Source organism: Macrobrachium nipponense, chromosome 3, assembly GCF_015104395.2.
Source record: "Macrobrachium nipponense isolate FS-2020 chromosome 3, ASM1510439v2, whole genome shotgun sequence".
In the NCBI taxonomy this organism is placed as follows: Eukaryota; Metazoa; Arthropoda; class Malacostraca; order Decapoda; family Palaemonidae; genus Macrobrachium; species Macrobrachium nipponense.
Window position 1 is genome coordinate 141410956 of NC_087202.1, and position 8285 is coordinate 141419240.

The 8285-nt window shown below is 35.8% G+C and overlaps 1 pseudogene; it reads right to left on the bottom strand.

Annotated features, from left to right (window-relative positions):
* Positions 1-5326: 5326 nt before the first annotated feature.
* Positions 5327-8285, bottom strand: part of LOC135222545 (uncharacterized) — an 8136-nt pseudogene continuing 5177 nt past the window's right edge.

An 8285-nucleotide genomic window follows, 5' to 3' on the forward strand; every position in this document is an offset into this window, starting at 1 on the left:
GTCGAGATATGGCGTTCCACATCACACCAGAACATTGCTTGGAGAGAGAAATTCTAACAAGGACAAGAAGAGTCTATAAAAGAGCATAGAAAGGTCTGAAAAAGGTTTAGCGTTGAGTGAAAGATACAGGAATTTTAGAATAGTATATATACGATTTATTTACTAGAATGAAAATGTAGAAAATAAATAATGTACAACTCACGTATGAGGGGAAAATCTTGCACGTGTCCCGAGTAAGCTGGAGGTCGGATCACACCTTGTTTCATTATACACCTTTTTTTCTGACATTTGGTTTTGAGTCTTACAATGGAAAAAACAAACCTACAGTTAAGTACAGGTGCATATATTCAACAATAAAATCTGACCGTAGTAACCTCCTCTCTAAACAGAGATTTCCGGAACCTGTTCGACTGAAAAGAAGAATCGAGCAGATTCCTGAAAGCTCTCTCTAGAGAGGAGATTACTGAGGGTCAGAATCTGCTCTCATCGGAGATTAAGTTTTCGTACTGGCTGTAGGTTCTCCAATCCAGAATATTCCATCATAAGAAACCACTAAAAATTGTAACACATATAATAAAATATGGTTTCTGTATCATAGGCCAAATAACTAACGATTACGAACTGCCTATCCTGGAATCATTATTTATTAAACAACTGTCTTCTGCCTTCTTTGATCTCGCTCTTGTGTCGTTTTATTTATAATTTTTTGTATTTTTTAAAAATTGTGTTGTATTTTGTGAATTTTATGATTTTTAGAACAATTTTATTCATTATTTAACAGATTCCTTGATGATGTAGTAAAGTGAAGCATTGTAAATAAAGAATTATGCTGATTTAGTAGTTTCTATAGTCCATTTTCGCGCTGATTTTTTTTAAAATATATGTACTCATACAAAATTGTGGAGTTGTTTCTCCATTGGCATTTATTCTACAACAAAAAGTTCGATATAACATGCTTAAGATTTGGATGACACTGGGGCATTTCTACGACAGATGACCAGCGGCTTCCCTGAAAGAAGGGAAAGGCCTTTTCGAGTGGCACATACGGACACCTTTTAGTGCCTTAGTGTGTGACCCGTTAAAGGCCACTCAAAGCCATAGAAGTCAGCAGGCGTTCAGCGTAACAGTTTGGCTGTTAGATGGACTCGGCCATCCTTTGATAGTAGAATCGACACCAAGGAAAACTTCAGTGGAACCCAGAAAATTGTAATGGTTCCCACGAATAAATTTAAAAACGAAACGTGGAAGTTTTAATGGCCGTGTCTGATGTTCACAGAGCTAAGTGAGACGAAAACTTTGGTGAAGTAAGTTTTGAAGTTTCTTTATTAAAAAAGAAGGGAAAAGTGTTTAGAAGTGTCTGTATAGAATAGAAGGAAACTGTTTAGAAGAGTTTATATAGAACAGGAGGGGAAAAAACTAAGCTTTCGGGAGATGCTCGTAAAATGTGGCTAATTCTTCAGTATAAAAAATAGTCGGTGCCAAAGAAGGATTCATCAGTAGCATTTAATGTTTATGATAATTGATGTATTGAAACAAGCCTGTTTGCTTGCGTTTTTTTCCGTAGAAGACATGATGATAAAGAGGTAAGAATGGCAGAATGATACAAGAATAATACGAGAGATCGGCGCCTCAGTGGCATGATCTGTATGGTCTTGGCCTGGCACCTCGGTGGCCGCGAGTTCGATTATCGAGCATTCCACTGAGGGGTTAGATATGTGTATTTCTGGTGATAGAAGTTCACTCTCGACGTGGTTTCGGAAGTCACGTAAAGTCGTTGGTCCCGTTGTTGAAATAACCACTGGTTCCATGCAACGTAAAAACCCCTTGTATATCTGGAGAGAGCTCAAAGCAAGTATTCTAACTTAAATAACATCCCCAAAGTCCCAAGTGGCCTTTTTAAAGACTCTGATATTTGGTAAGAAATTCTATGCTAATACCTTCCCGGCAGTAGAGAGAGAGACAGACGCTCAGACACACAATCACCGAAGGAGGAGACGGGAACAAAAGCGGAAATGTGGGAAGGCGACTGAATGGAAGGGAGATCACGCCGAGAAATCTCACATCCAGAGGCTTCTTCTTCTTATTCTTCCTCTTCAGTACAGCGGAAACAGAAAAGGGACGCAGTGACGGTGATGGAATTGAAAGCGGTCTATTGTGCTCCGAAAATAGAGGCATCTCGATGCAAAGGAGTTTATTGAAGAGGAAGAAATTCATTGTGGGAAGGAGTTGAAATCCTCTTCGTTATGTGGCAAGCGTTGATGTCCTTCAAAGGGATGTAGATTGATGAATACCTACATCATTATTATTATTTATCAGTAGATGAAACCTAGCCACACGGACCAAGCACACCAAAGGTGGCATGTCTTGAAATTCAAGCTTCCAACAAATGCTGGTTTCAGCCCCACTGCAGCCAGTAAACTGATCATGATACAGAGCCATTGATTTTTCATCGCCTTGGGGGGAGGCGCGAACCCGCGACATCCGAGTGGCATGCCACGACACTAAGCAGTATACCAGCTTGTCAGTATTTATCTGATTTCCTTAAGTGTTTTGTAATAATGTTTGGCCATAGTAACTGATATAGGATCATTCAAGGTCCGGTAAATAGTACCCAAAAAGATTGATTTTTACCACTCTATATGAAGAGAACATGTCATACGGTCTAAAATGTCATTATCAACACTTTGTTTAGATTAGTGTAAAATACTACTTATAGAAGAGAGCCTTGCTAACCTCGGTGACCGGAAACCTTTGGAAGTATTCATTTTCCTACTGACACTAATAAAGCACGGAATTCGTTTAAAAGTTTTCTCTGGCCTTCTTCAGGTTTCATTTGTACAGAGGGCGATAGTGTTTGTTTTGTTTGCTAGAGTCAAGTTTCCCGAAATGTTTTTGTTCGATTGACTGAACGAAGATTTTGCTATGTAATTATATATGTAGTATAAACTATGTATATGTATATATATATATATATATATATATATATATATATATATATATGTATTATATATTTGTTTGTGTACGTATATATAGCATATACATGTGTGTATATATGAGAATATAATGTGCTATAAGTATAAAAATAGTGTATGTGTGTATACATACACTTACTCTACTCACTTTCCTGGTGGCAATAAACTCTGTTCATATTTTGTATCACATGGTTGTTCCACGAATAAAAGTATATATTTATACATACATACATATATATATATATATATATATATATATATATATATATATATATATATATATGTGTGTGTGTGTGTGTGTGTGTGTGTGTGTGTGTGTGTGTGTGTGTTCATGCGCTCGCGCGCTCGCGAAGGCACACGCTCACTTGGTATTTGGCTAATGACTGAACCTTCCAAAATATCAGGACAAAATGAAAGCAAATACAGTAGGTATATTTATATTATCTCGTAAAATTGAACACCAAAAGTAAATTGTAAACACGTAAAATTTCATATTAAAACCTAGAAGTTTTTTGTACGTTTGTTAAATAAAGAGCCCATACCTGTATTGCATGGGTACAATTATTGTAACACTCACAATAATAAAACGATATTTATAAGGATTAAAAAAGGCCTATGATTATTTGCGCATAATCTCGATAGAAGTAACTGAAAAATTACACTTCTTAACATATAACTAACTATCTATAATAATATTAGTCCAACTTCTCAAAACACTGAATATCACATATAATAATTATTCTCCTTGTTTTTTTTATTTATTTTTACAAAAATATACTTTCAGCACATACATTATTTCATCGATAAGTGTAAATAACATGGGAGGAGAAATAGTCATCAGGTATTAGACGGTTGTGAAGAGAAAGGACACAGAAAAGGGTCTCGGAAGGACGAACGAGAACCGTCATTTGTTTCCGTATAAATCTGGTTTATAAGATGACAAAGGCGATCAATTGACAAGTCATATGAAACAAGTAACTCGGGGAATAAGCCTACAAAGTATTTGTTGTTATTCTTGTTCGTGTTCACGTTGGGAGCTAGGAAAGCCGAAAATTGTCTGAAAAGGGTGTTTCGCGATGAGTGAAAAATACAGGAATTTTAGGATAGGTTATTTTTTAATTCATTTATAGAAATGAAAATGTAAAAAATAAATAATGAGCATATTACATATTTCTATTAAAATATAGCGTATTTATTTTGATTTTAGTTGGTGAAACAAAACTCCATTTGACAGTAGATTTTAGCACGCGCCCTGACTAAGTTGGAGGTCCGATCACGTCTCGTTACATTTTGGTAGAAATTCAGAAACTGAACTCGTTGAACGATGGAAGGTCATGAAATTTGTTATGTAAAAGAACTTTCAATTACATTGATGCACAATAGAGTAACAGGTCATTCCTATTGTAATGGATGTCGGATATATATTTCCATGTCATTCGTGTTCATGAGTAAATAAGAATAATGACTGAAGTCTAACTAAACCCCTCTTCAACCAGTATTTATTGAATTGATAGACCTCAAATCTTCTTCGGATAAATAGTAAAAGTAAACAACAGTCAAATAGTTGTTATTGACAGACCCAAAGTCTTTTTTATACCTATTAAAAGCAAATAAGTCAGTCAGTTGTTAATGACAGAGCAATAGTCTTTTTTTGTTAAATATTACAAGTAAAACAACAGTCCGTTAGTTGTCATTAACTCACATTAAACACAAGGCCACTTAGTTTGAAGGTTTATTAATAGGTTGAGGCTGTTACCAATCGAGAAATTTAGATCACCAATGTCAAGAAATAGCCAGAATTCGACAGCTTAAGGCGTGAACAAAAATGTTTATACAAACGGCATTCAGCGTTCAGAATAACGTTCCGAAAGAACAATTAACTTTGAGAGATATTTAGTTGTAATTATAAAAATAAATATCAATAGACAGAGAGGGCTAAAGGCTCTTAGAATGGACGAAGGAGAGATAGAAATGAAGTGACGTAAATATCTTTAGTAAAAGGAAAAGAGAATTAGTGGGACGCGTCTTCCTCAAAGAATCTACAAAGAAAACATGACAACCACCGAGTCCCGAACTGGCGAGAAACGTGAAGTTCGTAGTTTGTTTTAACGAGCGTATGTTGATATAACATTTGACGGTACTTCAGGAGACCAGTCCACAAACAAGCACTAACCCTAGTTTGAAATTTATATAAAAAAGGAGCAACGCATTTACCGTGAAGAACACTTGAACTCCCCAGAGTCAACAGTCGGATTTGGACGTAGTATTTGAACTCAATTCCGCGAAGACTCCTCAGAGTTTATAGAAGAAGAAGCCAGGCAGAGCTCTGCAATGTAAGAGCAAAGAACTCGCCGCTAATGACATCCAGATGGTACTGAAACGCTGAAGAACGGTTCGCTTGCGCGTGAGCAAGTCTTTCTGTTGACGTGCCGACATTTCTCCACCTGAATGTCGTTGTAGGAGAGTGTCGCCGTCACCATCTTCAGGAAGAGGGCCTCTCGGGTTTTTGGCACCAAGAAGTAGCGACTTCTGTACACGCAGGGACAAGAAGCCCTCACGGATGCTGCAACGGGGAAGGAAGTAGCTTCGGTCAGATGCCAGAGTTTCTATAAGCACGCTTATTTGTGTGCGTATATAACATGTGTATGTAAACACACACACACACACAGTGTATATATATATATATATATATATATATATATATATATATATATATATTATGTATATGTTATATGTATGCTTTAAATTTTATGTATATGCATCTGTCTTTGGTTATCCGCAGTGACACACACACACACACACACACACACACACACACACACACACACACACACACATATATATATATCTATATATATATATATATATATATATATATATATATATATATATATATGAATAATTATCACATCGAACGTGATTTCATTTATATATCATTCGAGCTACAAATGTCCTTTAATATCTAAATTCACTCTACCTCGGAATTGATATATTTTCATATATGTACCGAAGGGGAATTTTTTAGTGATAATAATTTCGTTCCCCATGGGATCGAACCACCGTCCAAGTGGACGGGGACGAAATCAGGACAGACATATATGAAAAATATATCAATTCCGAGGTAGAGTGAATTTAGATATTAAAGGACATTTGTAGCTCGAATGATATATATATATATATATATAGATATATATATATATATATATATATATATATATATATATGTGTGTGTGTGTGTGTGTGTGTGTGTGTGTGTGTGTGTGTGTGTGTTGTGCGTGTGACATTAGTATCGATGGCTATTCTGACTAATATTGTTGCTGATAATTAAACGTTCATTTACTGTTGTGGATATTAAAACGGTTTACTTTGTCCTCCACTCGTGGATATATTCGAATAAAAACTAAACCTCTGCAAAATCGTTTAAAACTTTTAGTTCATCCTCTTAACCTTATTGATCTAAATGAAAGTTGGGTTCATTCACTTATCTTTATCTAAATTAGTGTTGGTGGTCATTCATATATATTATAGATCTGAATGAAAGTGGATTTCATTCACTTATCTTTTTGATCTAAATAAAGGTTGTGTTCATTCACTTATCTTATTGATCTAAATGAAAGTGGAGTTCATTCACTTATCGTATAGACCTTGATAAAAGTGAGACTAAAACGAAATGAATTATAACGAAGGGCACAAGCGAGAGCACAAAGAACCGTGGTGAACAAATGAACAACGTATTGCAACAAAGAGGAAGAGGCGGACGCTTACCAGCATAAATTGTGGTCCCTGACGGCGGCTGTGATGTTGGTGGCCTGGTGTTGAAGACTCACGAGGCGCTTGAAGTGGAAGTGGCATTTCTCCCAGTCGCTGCTCACATCCCGCAAGCACGGCCCGTGCGACAAATAGTCTGCAGAAAGCAAAAGCACAAAGCCGTCATTTTTGTTGACATTCACAATAGGTACTGCAAGCAAACTCATCTCACAGGCAATAGATTGAAAGTAATAGATTTCTTTTAAGCTGTCTATCAACGTTAATGGGATCTAAATGAACCATGTTAGGTCACCACTTATGTTTTTCGATTATTTGGGGAGTAAGCCTACAAACTTTGTTGTTCTTTGGTGAGGGGGGGGGGGGTGGTTGTTGTAGGGAAGGTCTTGAAAAAGGTGTTTTTTCGCGTTGAATTAGAGTTACAGGAATTTTAGGATGAGATATTTATGTTTATTTATTAGAATGAAAATGTAAAAAATAATAGTATGCATATTAAACAGTACAAAAAAATTACTTCATATAAAATATATCGTATGTTTTTCATTTTCTTTGGTGAAAAACCGGTCTATCTTTCCGTACATTTTAGCACGTTTTAATTTATTTGATGCACTGAATTAAGAGGTATATCTTTGTTTAGTTATTTTGTGTGTACCACTTATAACTGAGAATATATGAACGTGCTTAATTAATGTCCTTTTTATTTGAGCCTTGTTGTTTGTACGAGAACACTAATTATGAGGATTAATTAGAAAGACCACTTTACGTTAAGTTAGGAATATAATGTTTGCAGCTCAGTATATGTCACGAGTAAGCTGGAAGTCGGATCACGTTTTGTTCTAACTAAAAGTTCAATGGAACACGTGCACTGCAGATTCCTATAAGTAATACCTTCATTATTAAAGAAAATAAATTGTTTTGCACCTGTGAATAATGCAGGTGTTTAATAAACCTTTGGGACATGATTATCATAACTTATCTGAGGGTTTATTTGCTTTTTAAAAGATATCTAAATTTCCCAGTGTTGTCAAATGTAACATAATAAGTCAAAGTCTAGCAAGTCGTATGCAACTAACACAAGTCATAAGAAGAGAAGAGGAAAAACCATCTGTAATGCTTAGTTATATTTGTGCATCAGTATAAGTAATTCATATTTCATATCATATTTACAATTAATCGAATACTCATCAAAAGGCAGGGCTCTTACCTCATTGAGCTTATGCATGACAGTGATTATGTTGACAGGGAATTCTCAGTTACTTTAGGATATTTTGTTAATGTAAAGATATTTATTTAATTGTATACTCTGTCTGTCTGTCTGTCTGTCTGTCTGTCTGTTCCTCTATTTGCCCATACGTGCGTTACCAAACTACCCTTATTCATGACATGATATGTTTACGGAAATTTACGTGGTGCACTGTAGGCATTACTTAGGTTCTTTGCAGCGTCACTTCGGCCCCCAGCTGCAACCCCTTTCATTGTTTTTACTGTACTTCAGTTCTTATTCCCTTTCTTTCGTCTGACTTTCCACCTTCTAGGAATTGTTTCATA